At 43.4% G+C, this 15,366-nt stretch overlaps 1 pseudogene; it reads right to left on the bottom strand.

The window, feature by feature from the left end:
• Positions 1–271: 271 nt before the first annotated feature.
• On the bottom strand, positions 272–4,930 carry LOC124695293 (annotated as a pseudogene).
• Between the last annotated feature and the right edge of the window lie 10,436 nt (positions 4,931–15,366).

The following is a 15,366-nucleotide window of genomic DNA, read 5'->3' as shown; positions in this document are numbered from 1 at the left end:
AGGCAATGAGTACGCTGATCGGTCGGTCATGACGTCAGCTGACTGAGATTTAATAAATCTAAGTCGGCTGATATCTAGGCTCGCCCTTTAATAAACGTGTTACCTTATGTGTTTCTGACGGGATTACGGTATTCATGTCCAGATCTTTATTCGGCTACCGGAGCAGAAACTGATAAAAAGCGATCACTCGCTAGCAACGCTAGGGCTCCATGTCGTAGCTAGCAAAAGCAGTTGGACTGCAGAAACTCATCGTACGTGTTGTTTGAGGACATTATGAGCCTCCTCCTTCCTCCTCCTTTATTTTCTGCGTTTCCTTCTTGTCCTCGCACTACTTGGCATCCTGCACCGTCAGCTCAAACTCCTCCTTGCTCAGCCAACCCTCCTGGTTTTCCTTCTTTATTTCCTTCATTTGCTTCTTGTCCCCGGACTTGTACTTGTCGGAAATCTGCACTATCCTCTCGAAGTCCTCCTGGCTCACCCAACCCTCCTCTTTTTCCTTCTTAATTTTGTTTATTTGCTTCTTGTCCTCGGACTTAAATTTCTTAGCATCCTGCGCCATGCGCTCGATCTCCTTCTTGCTCAGCCCACCCTTGTCTGAAATGATAGTGATGCTGTTCTTGTTTCCAGTCGCCATGTCTTGCGCCGAGACCTTCAGGATGCAGTTGGCATCGATCTCGAATGTCACATTGATATCCGGAACAAGCCTGGGCGCTGGGGGGATGCCGTCGAGCGTGAACTTGCCGAGGAGGTTGTTGTCCTTGATCAACTCCCCTTCACCCTCGTATACATTGATGTCCGCAGATGTCTGGTTGTCATATTCGGTTGTGTAAAACCGCTCCTTCCTGGATGGGATGGTGGTAGTCCTGGGGATCACCACGCTCATGAAACCACCAACAACTTTTATCCCCAGGGAGAGTGGCGTGACGTCGACGAGGACCAAGTCCTGCACCTTCTGGTTGTAATCGCCGTTGAGGATGGCAGCCTGGACAGCAGCACCGTATGCGACAGCCTCATCAGGGTTGATGTTCTTGCACAGCTTCTTCCCGTTGAAGAAATCCACGAGAAGCTGCTGCACCTTGGGGATCCGGCTGGAGCCACCTACGAGCACAACGTCGTGGATTTGGGACTTGTCCGTCTTGGCGTCGTTGAGGCATTTCTCGACATGTTCGATGCACATGCGGAAAATGTCCATATTGAGCTCTTCGAAACGGGCACGGGTGATGCCCCCATAATAGTCGATGCCGTCGTGGAGCGAGTCCATCTCAAATTTTGTCTGCGCTGTTGAAGACAACATCCTCTTCGCCCTCTCGCACGCTGTCTTTAGCCGCATGAGCGCCCTAGTGTTGTTTCCGATGTCAATCTTGTGTTTCTTAAGGAAATCCTGCACGAAGTGTTCCACCATCCGATTGTTGAGATCCTCACCTCCAAGGTGTGTGTCACCTGACGTGTCCTTGACCGTAAAAATCTCATTGTCGATATCTATAACAGAGATATCCAAGGTACCCCCACCGAAATCGAATATGAGCACTGTCTTCACTTCACTAGTGCGCTGCATCCTTTCCAGACCATATGCGATGGCCGCAGCTGAGGGCTCGTTGATGATGCGCATGACATTGAGGCCAGCGATGGCACCGGCATCGATGGTGGCCTGGCGCTGTGAGTCGTTGAAGTAGACCGGGACAGTGATGACGGCATTCTTCACCTCCTTACCAAGGTAGGTCTCAGCGGTCTCACGCATCTTGATGAGCACCATGGAGGAGATCTCTTCGGCCGTGAAGTGCTTCTCCTCACCCCTGCACTGCACTACAATCCTCGGTCGGTCACCAGGGCCTGAAATCACTCTGAAAGGCCATAGCTTCATATCTCCTTGCACTGACACATCGCTGAATCGCCGGCCAATCAGTCGCTTCACATCTGAAGAATTTTCATGTAGTTAGTTTCAGTAGTACATTTTACAAGTCTAGTGGTATGTAGCAAACTTACAGATTGGAAGGCGGCATTCAAATTACAGGTTTAAGAATCATTTGACATCACAAATACATATTTAAAGATCCTTTCAGCGAACTATAAAGACCAGTTATATAAAATAACTTTACATGTTCATGATGCATTTCCACAAAATAGCCCACATCAGAAAATGCACATTCAAAGCCTATTTTGTGACATTGCTGAACACTAATAAATTTATAATTTTGTGGTTTTTCTTAAAAAGGAAGTTCCACACAAGTTTTACACTATCCTAACTTACATCAAGTTTAAAAGATGAATCAATAGAGCGTATAGTCAAACTACTAAGCCAGTGAGTGTTTTATGTCGGAAACTTACAAGCTAGCAAGCATACACAAGTATGTTTCAGTTTAAAAAGGATTGATTTAAATAACCTCTATACGTGCATATATTATAGTAATAAAAGTATAGATTCCCATCTTTGTAATTTACAAAGTATTGATTCAAATAACCTCTACACGTGCACAAGCTCATCTTTGTATTTATTTTTCTCCATTAATTTCTGCAAAAAAACCATTTGCTGAAAGTTTCGCCTGATGTTCCCTTTATTTAAAAAACAAAAGTATCACACATACCCCTAAACATCGCAAACCACACAATGGTACGTACGAAAACTCTTATGGACTCTACAATAAACAAATATTTATAGAAATTAGGAGTTTTTCTACATATTATTTTTCAATACATAATATTTAAAAAATTTAAGGACCAATTAGTGCATCGTAAAAATACATAATTACTACATCTGTTTCAAGGAATAAGGCACACGCGTATTCGAAGAAAAACTTTGACCATAAAAATAAGCAACAAAATCTTGATTATATTATATGTAATTAGTATCGTTGAATTCATATTGAAAAGTACTTTCTAATGATGCTAATTTTATACAAAAAATCTTTATAAATTTACAACAATTCTTAGTCAAACAAAAAGCAGAAAAAATGAGGACGCCTTATTTCTTGAAACGGAGGGAGTAAATAGCGTTTCACCAACCTACGCGAGGACAAGTTATACAATACACCTATCAAGCTTATTTTTTGATTCATTTGCATAAAAATGGCCCCATGTCATAAAATGCAAATTTTAAGTGTTGTTTTATGACATTGTGAATCACTAATTAAATCTATAATTATGTTGGGCACTATCTGAGAATTCAAAAAAGATTGAAGATTGTAATCACTTTGTCGAATTTTTAGTATATAGTAGAACCAATAAGCCAGTCAACTTGTATAATTATTTGTGATGTCTTAACTTATTTATAATGTACAGAAGTAGTGGATATCAATTTAAAATTAATAATTTAAATACCTCTACGCATACATATTATGAGTAAATCAGCTCATTTTTTGCAGGGAAGTAAAGAAGTTTAATAGCACAAGCTCAGCTTTGTAATGTATTCTCTATATTTTTCCCACAAGAATTGGAGTTTGATTGCACACAAGCTCATCTTTGTAATTTATTCTCTAATTTTTCCGGACAAGAATTCGTGTTTGACTACAGTTCTTGAAATTTTCAAGGTAATTAACTGTGTAATGTACTATCATACATATCCACACACCGGCCCGACACCAACATGCTCCATACGACCATACACTGGCCCCGAGGGTCTCTCTTACACATAACCGTAGAGATATTTTTGCTGTGTTGCTTTTGATTTGTAGCCCGGATTGTATCACATAGTTTTAGGTGGGAGTGGTGTTTTAGAACATGGGAGCATATGCTCCCTCTATTTTGAAATTTATCTTACACATATTTTGAATTTCAAAAAATTGAAATGAAAAATTTTCACGTACATCTTCACGTGCTACGCGCTCACAAAGTTGTTTCATAAAAAATAGACTTGTCATGTGATATGTGTAAAAAAGACAAAACTCAGTGCTAAAAATAATACTTTTTACAAGATAAAATTTCTCTTTTTTACATAGACTACAAAAAATATTGATTTTTCGTGAAACTTGATGAATGCACTTATATTATGGAGATGTACAAGTAAAAAAATTTGTCAAATTTTTTTGACAACTCAAAATATAATTTTTGGTATAGGGAGCATACGCACCGGGGAGCCGAATTGAATTTCCGATAGTTTTATTCTTTAAGATTACTTTGCACTATAATTCATAGATTTTTTTCCATTGACTCAAACCCTTAATATTGCCTATGCAATTTGTTTTTGACATGTTTTGCTTATACTATATTCAAACTACATTTTTCATGTTCCCGGTGTTCTAAATTGTGCAGTACTCACTGGCTTTTTATACTTATGCACAACCATCTATAATGCAAGAGTTCAGTGAAACAAAGTGGGGAAGTTTTGCAACCGGTGCTCATAATAACTGAACTTTCTTTTTGCGATGAAACTAAAGATTTTAGGAGTATAGAAAATTAGAAACCTGGAAGAAAAGATTCAATAATATGTACAGCGAACTAAGCCTGTGGACTGTGATAACTGAAGAAAATAAGAGATGGCACAGAACTGAGGGTCTGAAAATATTGATGAAGCAACTACGATCTATACATGCACAACGTCAAGACGCGGTAACCGAAAAAACACATAAATTAGTGCACACTGCCGCTGAATATACTTTTAGCCGTCTAAAATAGACGGTCCTGCTATCGTCAAAAAATAAAAAATAAAAAAAGGTACGAAGTGGTGCAGGTTAATAAGTTCTCACCAAATTGTCAGGAAAAAAAAGTTCTCACCAAAGACGGTGTTGACGGGGTTCATGGCGGCCTGGTTCATGGCCGCATTGCCGATGAGCCTCCAGGCGCCGGTGAATGCAACACAGGACGGAGTGGTGCGGTTGCCCTGGTCGTTGGCGATGACCTCCACTCGGTCGTGCCTTGGTTGCCAGACGGCCACGCATGAGTAGGTCGTCCCCAGGTCGATGCCGATCGCCGGCCCGTCGACCTTGGTGCCTGCCATCTCCGCACGACGAGACAGAAAATTGTAGGAGTCGTGAAGTAGAGGAACGGGCTGCTTGTGAATGCTAGGGGTTGTATTTATATATGCATTAGAGGAAGACGAGAGGGTGTCGCCTCGCAGTGGGAAAGAATAGCACTGAGGGATCCGAAGAATTTATCTCGGGAGATACAAGAGAACGATGCCGTGAAATGAAGTGTCGTTTGGAGGATTTGAGTTATGTTGGAATGAAGGGAGTAGCACGAGTACCATGCAACGAAGGGTCACTGCAGAATTTTGAATGATATTCCTTTAGGACGAAGGAACTAGGCATTTTTTTTTGGCTAAGTTTACTTGTGTACTTCTGAAGATATATCCACTTCCAGTCTGGCACAAGATGACCAGCCTGTTACTGAACAGCTCTGTTTCAGATGATCCTACGCATAGCTCAACACATAATCAGCATTGCAGATACACATTTTTCGGTAACTCTCAAGCAGACATTAGACAACGAAAACAAACATAAGCCACAGGAGGGACATACATGGATATGCACCCATACTCAATACTCCATTTCCGCTTGAGAACTATGCATCCATTTCCGCTTGAGAACAAAACATCCATGGTTAGAAAATCAGCGCCATTGTAGGGCTGCAGGAGAAAATTAGAACTGTACTTTTTAGATAATAGGCATAGAAATTAATAAGACTGTTCATAGCGGGAGTAACATAGCTAGTAACATTAGGAGCAGATCAGCTTAGGCCAACCCTGATGCACATGCATCAGGGTCAATTTTTTTTTTTTGCTAGTACTTGTGAGCTCAATGAAGGTAGTGCATCAGGCTAGGTAGAAAAAAGGTGCACCAGGGAGGCAAAAATTCAACTAGCAGACGCTCCAAGCTTAGCGCCATGCATCAGGGAAATATTTACTCCAGCTCCGCCCCTGAGTAACATCACACATTTCAAGACATTTTGGTGACATGTCATGCCAATAAATAAAGAGAGAAAGTGTGGTGGTAACTAGCTATATTACCGAGCAAGTACAATAAGATCCAGTCAGCTGGCTATAAGAGATAAAATATTATAAATTTACTTAGTTGGAGGAGAGAGATTATGAGAGAGAAGAGAAGTGGGCTCTTATGCAATAGCTAGCTCTAGCACGTGCTTCTAGCCACTACGTGAGAGACTAAAAGGTGGGCCATGTATTGTAAAAGTACTGCACTTTTAGAGCAATGACAATAACATAGCCAGCTACGAGCTATATAGTCATGCCATGTCACATAAAGCTTTCATAAATAAAGCTTCATACAATAAGCTAGCTATTAGGTTGGCTCTATAAATATTTTAGTATTAAATGGTTGCATGTGAATATGTTTGCATGCAAGACTCAAAACATGGGAACAGCCGACTACATCATCCATGGTACGCTACATGCGGGCTGCAGCCTTTTGAAATTTGTGCTATAGTCAGGCTACAAGTGAAGCGCCAACTCTCTTCTCTCTCCTCTCTTCTCTCTCTTCCACGTAAGATTTTGCTAATATTTAATGTCTTATAGCCTTCTGAGGAGGATCTATTGTAGTTGCTCTTATAGCTTACTATTACATGCTCGCTATAAGCTGACTATAGATGATGTGTCAAATTGTTATAGCCGGCTGCTGGCTACACTATTGTTCTTACTTTAACATCACACACCCCAAGGCAAGATGAGTCTACAACGTAATAAATGACACAATGCATGACACCACATTTAAGCCTATCCACTATGAAAGTAGTAACATAGACTAGTAGCACGAGAGATGTTACTAGTCTAAGTTATTCCCCATTATGACCAGCTTAAAACCACAACCATAGTTCAGGTTCTTAGAGCATCCCCACTCGTTGGCGCTCCCCACGCTCAAATCCGGCGAAATTTTTGTCCGGATTGGAGGAAGATTTGGCGTGGGGGGCAGTATATTTCCAGTCGTGTGCTCCCCAAGCGGCGTTTCTCGGGGAAAAAGAGGACGGCTCGGGGAATCCGGACGAAAGAGGAGACACGTGGGCGTGGGCGGTTGGTTTAGCTTCATCCGGAGTCCCCGAGCGCTCCCCGGGGGGCCGGGGATGGCATGGGAAGTCCGGACGAAAATAGGCTCAAATCCGGATCAAAACGAGGAACCGGGGGCCTGACTGGGCCGTTTTTCACCGTCCGGATGAAAAAAAGTGGCCGTGGGGGCTCTGTGGGGAGACCAGTGGAGATGCTCTTACAGCCACACACACACATCCAAACACATTACAACCAAACCAACATTTGACAACTAACGAGGCCATAGCAAACAATTAGAAGTGTACTCTTTCAAAGGCATCATGGACCACCGCTTATCTTCTTTACTATCTTCATTTTTTGCTTGTTGTCCACGGACCTGTACTTCTTTGCATCTCGCACCATCCGCTCAATCTCCTCTTGCTCAGCCGCCCCTTGTCCTTTATTCGACTCCTCTCATACATACATACTACAAAGATATTATAAATCACAATCATGTTTTAAACTACGCTAGTGGTGAATTCACAACTTCCCGATAACTCTTTACCCTTATTGCAGTTGCAAGTACTTAACCATCGTTCACTTTATTCACTTTCTATTTGTTATTACTTCTTTATCGAAAAATTTATTATTACTTTGTTCGCACAAACAATCAATCACTCTCCACTTTCCTTTTTTGCTTTGGACCAAAGATAACTTGCATGTACAAATAAGCGAAGGTAACAAAAATCATTAAACCATAGCCATTCATCTCTCCATGGATTCGACACTATTCTATTTGAAGCTCCACCCGTACACTTGCAGACATCAGTTGCCGATGATGATTGGAGGGCCAATTCCAGTTGCACCTGCGACTTCAACATCTTCACCATCGCCGTCATGATGAATATACAGTAGTCCATCTCTAGACTATGGGTTTTTGACAGTAGCTTGATTAATCTTTGTATATGTGAGATCATGTTTATAACCATATGAGCAATCCCATATGATTATAGGTATATTTGTATTATCTTGTGTCCAGTGGATCTTTTAATATGAGAAGACTTTTGTGATGCAACTTTAGTATGTTTTTGATGCATACTAGTACACCGTTCGGTATACATGTTTTCATCAAACTTTTATACTAGGGCAAGTCGGGGTGGGGTGGGGGGGGGGGAGGGGATGCGTGTGAGAAAGAGTAATACTTGTATTATGCACATGGAAAGTCAAACTATGGTTTGTGTCTGTCTTGCACTACTTCACTAGGGATAATGGGAAGGTGGTGTCCTAAATTGTTTGGTGACAACAAAACTGGTATTGTGTTTTTTAAGCATGCACATGACTTTATACAACATCATGTCATCACTTAGGTAATACTCTGTGTCGACACTTAAAAGTGCCACCACTTAATTCTAAGCATGCAAACAACCTAGTTTCTTAGGAGAGTATTAGATAGATGTGTTACATCATCTTTATTTTAGAATCGTGATGACTATATGAATGTGAATCAAATATTACATAGAAGTTGTGTTGCATTTATCTTTTGTAGAAGAGCTTATTTTGTGCCACTATGTTGATTAGAGAGAGGTCAAATGTTGCCATGAAGTCATATCTACTTTTTATCATAAGAAAACACGTTTAATGGGGGAAATGGGATGCAAGAGCAACTTGAGCATTTTTATGCAATTCAGATTGGGTCAATGAATGTCAAACTTACTCCTCCATGTAGCTCTCCATTTGATTCAATTTTGAGCAAAAAAGATCCTTTTTTATGTCCTTATTTCATGTTAACAATCTATCATTTGATGACAAAATTTGCACTGATTTTGGAGCAGATTCCATGCTCAGGGGATCGTTCTCGGGATTGCACCTTGTCGGGCCTCGAGGGGCGGGTCTACATGCTGCCAGTGGGCAGTGCAGCAGCCAGCCAACGCCTGCATCATGCAGCAGGTCGCGTCAGGGGGAGTAGCGCAGCAGTGGCCAGCCAGTGCTTGTCGCGTGTGTGCCTGTCGGCGGGGCACAGCGCAGCTTCTGCCAGCCGTCTGCCGCTTGTGCGCGTGTCGGCCGGGGCATCGCTGAGGTGGGATCTTCTGTGGCTGCTAGGGTGCAGTTGGCTGCGATTGGCGTTGCCTCACCGCAGAAGATCCAGCAGGCCAGAGAAGGGGGGCCGGTGCTGCACAAAGCTGCTGCAAACAATCATGCGGCCATGATTGGCAATGATGAGCAATCATTGCTGACAACTGATGGATCTTCTGTGTCCGGTTGTTCTGCAGCAAATGGTATGGCACATGTTTCAAAAAATGTAAACTTTTTTGATTTGACTATTGATGAGCATTCCATGTCTGGTTTTAATTCAAAGTTCTTGCTTGATGGTGGGAACACTTTTGATAAAGGGTTGGCAATGAAGCCTAAGCTAGTCAGTTCTTTGGAACAAACTAAGGGTGGCATCTTGGAAGATTTTATGGTGAATGCCAGTGAGGCGCAAGGGAATATAGGTCTTCAGGGTTCGGTGGGGATTGCCTCATCTCCGAGGACTAATGGTAAGGACTCTGTTTCAGCCTGGGCTTTACCAAATAATAACTGAGAGCTCTCCATGTTCATTGTCGTTAACTGAGAGCTCATCTGATATTGTGTCACTTTGTCCTTCTACAGAGGAGGTTATTGCATTTGGGGGAATTCCAAAGCCTACACATGGAGTGAGGTCTAGTACCCGGCTGAGTGGCCAGCCTAATGCCGATATGCCTCAAATGGAGAAGGCGACGAAGAATGCACAGTTGCGTGATGATTCTTTCAATACAGGTAAGTTTGCAATTCCGAAATATTCTATTGTTAACATTCCAGATTATGAAATTATCGAGAGAGCGGATCGATTAGGTGTGTCCTTAGGAAAATCTGAAGGAGAGATAGGAAAATCTATTAAAGGGATTAAAATGGTAGAAGAGGAACGATTTTTAACGATTTTTTTTAAATGAGATTGAGATTGAGAATAAGGAGGAAGGTCTGGAGACTCTTGTATTGTCAAAAGTATCCACTCTTTGTGAGGATTTGATTGAGGATGATGACATCCCACTGGATTTATATGATCATTTGGAACATCTTAAGCCAGCTGTCAAGGTAAAGAAAAATAGAGAGAGAAAAGTTTATGATACTAGTAATATTCGCAAAAGTACTAGGAAAAGAATTAAAAAACAATTTTCTTAATGCAGAATCTAAAAGGAATTAACTGGAATCCAGGGGGTTTTTGTGATACTGCTAAGTATTTGTTTGTCAAAGAGGCAATTAGGGAACATAAATTAGACTTCATTGCCTTGTTGGAGAATGGAAGATATAATTTCTCTATACCCTTTTTGAACCAACTAGCTGCGGGTTATAATTTATATTGGTTTTGTTTACCACCACATGGTCGCTCTGGGGGGTATTCTAGTGGGAATAAACTCCGATACACTTCAGGTGTTAAAGGTGTTAAAGGTCAGTACAAGAGATTTATGTGTTAAGCTTCATATTAAATGCAAGAGAGATGGCTTTGAATGGATTCTGGTGCCGGTTTATGGGGCTGCCCAAGACATGCACAAAGCAGAATTTTTGTCGGAGTTAGTGAGAACTTGTGAATCTGAAACATTACCTATGTTGGTAGGGGGTGATTTTAATATTATACGAAAGAGGGAAGAAAAAATAATGATAATTTCAAGGCACGTTGGCCCTTCGTCTTTAATGCAATCATTGAGCATTTGAATTTGCGTGAAATTGCACTAACTGGGAGACAATTTACGTGGGCAAGTAGGCGAGAAGAACCTACATATGAGAAGCTAGATAGGGTACTAGCATCCATCTCTTGGGAAAAAATTTCATTGGTAACTGTACGAGCATTAACAAGAGTTGATTCTGATCATACTCCAATATTTGTTGATTCAGGAGTGAAAGCACATCTAGGTAATTAGTCAAAATTCTCTTTTGAGCTACATTGGTTGCGACAAGAAGTTTTTTTTGATATGATAGTAAAGGAGTGGAAATCAGTTTTGGGAGAAACAGTCCCATCGAGGTTTGGTTGAATAAGCTAAGACATATACGAAGATTTCTCAAGGGATGGGCAAAAAATCAAAGTGGAAAGTATAAAAAAGAAATATAGAGATTGTTAAACATCATTGATCAATTAGATTTGAAAGCGGAAACAAATCACTTGAATGTGAATGAAAGGGAGGGGCTAAAAAAAGCATATGATAGCCTAAATAAATTAAGAAGAGAAGAGGAGTCTAAATGGGCTCAAAGAGCGAAAGTTAAACATATTCAGGAGGGGGGAATAATACAAGGTGCTTTCACTTAATAGCGAATGGTAAACATCAAAAGAAGAAAATTTTACAATTAGAACAACAAGAGGGAACTATTGTTGGGGAAGTTAATTTGAAGGTCTATATTACTGAATTCTATAAGAAATTGTTTGGGGCACCGACACCAAGTAATATTTATTTAGTTGAAGAGGCGATACATGACATTCTGCAAATTTCATCGGCGGAGAATGAGATTTTGACAGCTCCTTTTACGGAAGAGGAGGTTTTTGAGGCAATTTCTCAGATGGAACTTAATAAAGCTCCTGGACCAGATGGCTTTCCAGCTGAGTTTTATCAAAAAATTTGGGAAGTAATAAAAGACTACTTGATGGCGTTGTTTTTACAGTTTAGCAAAGGGGATTTGCCCCTTTACAAACTAAATTTTGGCGTCATCACATTATTACCCAAGAAAGAGGATGCGATCCAAATACAACAATATAGACCTATTTGTTTGCTGAATGTATGTTTTAAAATCTTCACTAAAGCTGGTACAAATCGCATTTCGAGGATTGCCCCAAGAGTTATAAAGCCAACTCAATCAGCCTTTATGCCAAGTAGAAATATTTTAGAAAGGGTGGTCATCCTGATGGGTTTGTTGCATAGAAAACCAAAATTTTCTATCGTGAACATGAAAAAAAACCAAGATCCAATCTAGGAAGAAGCAAGATCTAATCTGTGAAGACCTAAGCAACGAGATGTATGAGAGACTAACCCTTGAAGATCCAAAGCCTTACGAGATCAGATCTCGTTGTTGATGTAGTCGATCGTCCCGTGCTGCAATCCGGCAGCACTTTCGTACTCGATCGTGCGTACGGTGTTGATGAAGTCCATCCTCTCCCCATTCCAGCGGGAAGCGGAGGTGTGGTAGCTCTCCTCGGAATCCCAGCAGCACGACGGCGTGGTGGTGGTGGTGGAGGATAAAAACTGCATGGCTTCGCCAAGCCGTAGCAGAATTATGGTGGAGGGAGAGAGGCGGCAGCCAGACTTTGGCGTGAAGGGGCAAGGGGTCGGCTGCACCTCTCCTATATTTATAGAGGGAGGGTGCGTCCAGGGTTGCCCCCCTTGGCCCACCTCCTCCTAGGGCCGGCGCATGGGAAGGGGGTAAGAAATCTCCCCCCCCCCAAGTCTCCCCCCTTAATTTTAGGGATTCGATCTTATCCCCTCGGGATTTGATCTTATCTCTTGGGGCTAGCTGGCTGGGCCTCTTGGGCCTGCTGCACTTGGCCCATGAAGGCTCCGCATCATTCCCTCAGCCCATGTGGCCCCTCACGGGGTGGTGGGCCCACCGGTGGCCCTCTAGACGCTTCTAGACACTACTAGAAAACAGCTTATCAGTGGCGCACCTATTTTGCTCATCAGTGGCGCACTAGTGGTGCGCCAATAATATCACGCCACTGCTAACTTTTAGCTGTGCGCACTACTGGTGCGCCACTAGTATCCAATATATCAATGGCGCACCATGTGGTGCGCCACTACTAACACGTTATGGTGCGCCACTATTGTAAGCTACGGTGCGCCACTACCACAGATTAGATGTGTGCTACTACATAAGCTGGGGTGCGCCACTACCACCGATTAGATTAGAAAATAAAAAAAAACGCCACTGGCCTGCGTGTGGCAGGCGGTATCTGAGCTGACCCGCTACTTTTGTTTTATTATTATTATAATGTAAAGTTATTACAGGACCTAAATACAAAAATACCAAAGTTTCTCATCTTTGCAACTACAACCCTAAGAAAATGAAAAAAAAGCAATCAAATCCTTGCAGTTGCCCGCACGGTCTCCTCTTCGATCTGCGCGACGCTGTCCTTGAGGTGGTGATACGTCTCCAACGTATCTATAATTTCTGATGTTCCATGCTAGTTTTATGACAATACTTACATGTTTTGCTCACACTGTATGATGATTTTATGCATTTTCCGGAACTAACCTATTAACAAGATGCCGAAGTGCCAGTTCCAGTTTTCTGTTGTTTTTGGTTCCAGAAAGGCTGTTCGGGCAATATTCTCGGAATTCGACGAAACAAAGACCAAATATCTTATTTTCCCCGGAAAGTTCCAGAACACCGAAGGAGAGTTGGAGGCGGGCAGCAGGGGGCCCACACCATATGGCGGCGCGGGTGGCCCCCTGGCCGCGCCAGCCTATGGGGAGGGGGCCCCGTGGCCCCTCCGACTCCGCCTCTTCGCCTATAAAACCCCTCCAGACCTAAAAACCCGATACCAATTGACGAAACTCCAGAAAGACTCCAGGGGCGCCGCCGCCATCGCGAAACTCCGTTTCGGGGGACATAATCTCTGTTCCGGCACGCCGCCGGGACGGGGAAGTGCCCCCGGAAGCCATCTCCATCGACGCCACCGCCTTCATCATGCTCCGTGAGTAGTTACCCCATGGACTACGGGTTCTAGCTGTAGCTAGTTGGTACTCTCTCTCCCATGTACTTCAATACAATGATCTCATGAGCTGCCTTACATGATTGAGATCCAACTGATGTAATCGGTGTTGTGTTTGTTGGGATCCGATGGATTGTTACATTATGATTAGTCTATCTATATAAGTTTGTGAAGTTATTGTTGCTGCAATCTTGTTGTGTTTAATGCTTGTCACTAGTGCAGGAGTGGCATGATCTTAGATTTAAGCTCTATAATTATTGCTTAGATTGTATCTACAAGTTTTTTGCACATGTCTATGTCCGGAACCCGAGGCCCCAAAGTGACAGCAACTGGGATAACTGGAGGGGAAGGTGTAGGTATGAGGATCACATGTTTTCACCAAGTGTTAATGCTTTGCTCCGGTGCTCTATTAAAAGGAGTACCTTAATTTCTAGTAGATTCCCTTGAGGCCCAGCTACCACCGGCTGGTAGGACAAAAGATGTTATGCAAGTTTCTCATTGCGAGGACGTATGACTATATATGGAAAACATGCCTACATAATTAATAATCTTGATGTTCTATCTTAATGCTATTTCAATCCTATCAATTGCCCAACTGTAATTTGTTCACCCAACACTTGTTACTTGTTATTTCAGAGTTACCACTAGTGTAGATAGCTGGGAACCCCGGTCCATCTTTTATCATCATATACTCGTTCTATATGTGATTGGAAGTAGTATCTACTATTTTCTGGTGCCATCGCCTCTGTGTTACTATTACTGCTGCTGTGTTACTGTTACTACTGCTCTCATATTACCGCTGCTTTCACATCACCCCAGTTACTAGTGCTTTTCCAGGTGCAGCTGAATTGACAACTCAGTTGTTAAGGCTTATAAGTATTCTTTACCTCCCCTTGTGTCGAATCAATAAATTTGGGTTTTACTTCCCTCGAAGACTGTTGCGATCCCCTATACTTGTGGGTTATCAGGTGGTTGCGCGAGCTCGCCGGCGGCCGTGACGTTGTCCTCTCCGTGCTGCCCGGCCACTGCTCCTCGCCATGCCCTGGGTCCAGCAGCTTCCGCCGCCGTAGATCTCTTGACACGCGGGTACTGCAGCACCAATCGCACGTCGTGTGCGACGGTGACGCGAGCGACGCGGGCGCGAGGCCGCTCCTCTCCGTGCGGCACCACCATGTAGGCCTCCACCGCCGCGCGTCCGACAAGACGCTCGCGCACATCACGCCACTGGGATCCTCCGCCGAGGCGGCGTTGTACGTGGTGGAGGGTTCGTACGGGGGGCGGAGCCGCGCGGTACGAGAAGCGCGCGTGGGCGACGCCGCGGCAGGTGGCAGAGGTGCGGCGGAAGGAGTCGGTTGGTGACGACCAGATGTTCGGCGGCGCCTCGTCGCGGACGTCGCTGCTGCCCATGTACTTGCCTCCATCGCCGGCTTCAACGCGAGCAGAGGTCGGGGGAGAGGGCCAGCCGATGAGGAGAACCTGGAGCACGGCAGGGGTCGGGAGAGAAGGCCAGCCGTTCGAGCTGGCGAGGGTGCTGCCGAAGGGGAGCCGCCGTTCGAGCTGGTGAGGGCGTGATACGTCCAAAACGTATCTACTTTCCCGAACACTTTTGCTAATGTTTTGCCTCTAATTTGTGTATTTTGGATGCAACTAACACGGGCTAACGCTGTTTTCAGCAGAAGCTGTTACAGTGTCTCGTTTTTGTGCGTAAATCCAACTTTCAGGAAAAACCTCGGGATTTTGACGAAGGGCC

This window comes from Lolium rigidum, chromosome 3, assembly GCF_022539505.1.
Source record: "Lolium rigidum isolate FL_2022 chromosome 3, APGP_CSIRO_Lrig_0.1, whole genome shotgun sequence".
Taxonomy (NCBI): Eukaryota; Viridiplantae; Streptophyta; class Magnoliopsida; order Poales; family Poaceae; genus Lolium; species Lolium rigidum.
This window is presented reverse-complemented; position numbering and strand designations above follow the sequence as displayed.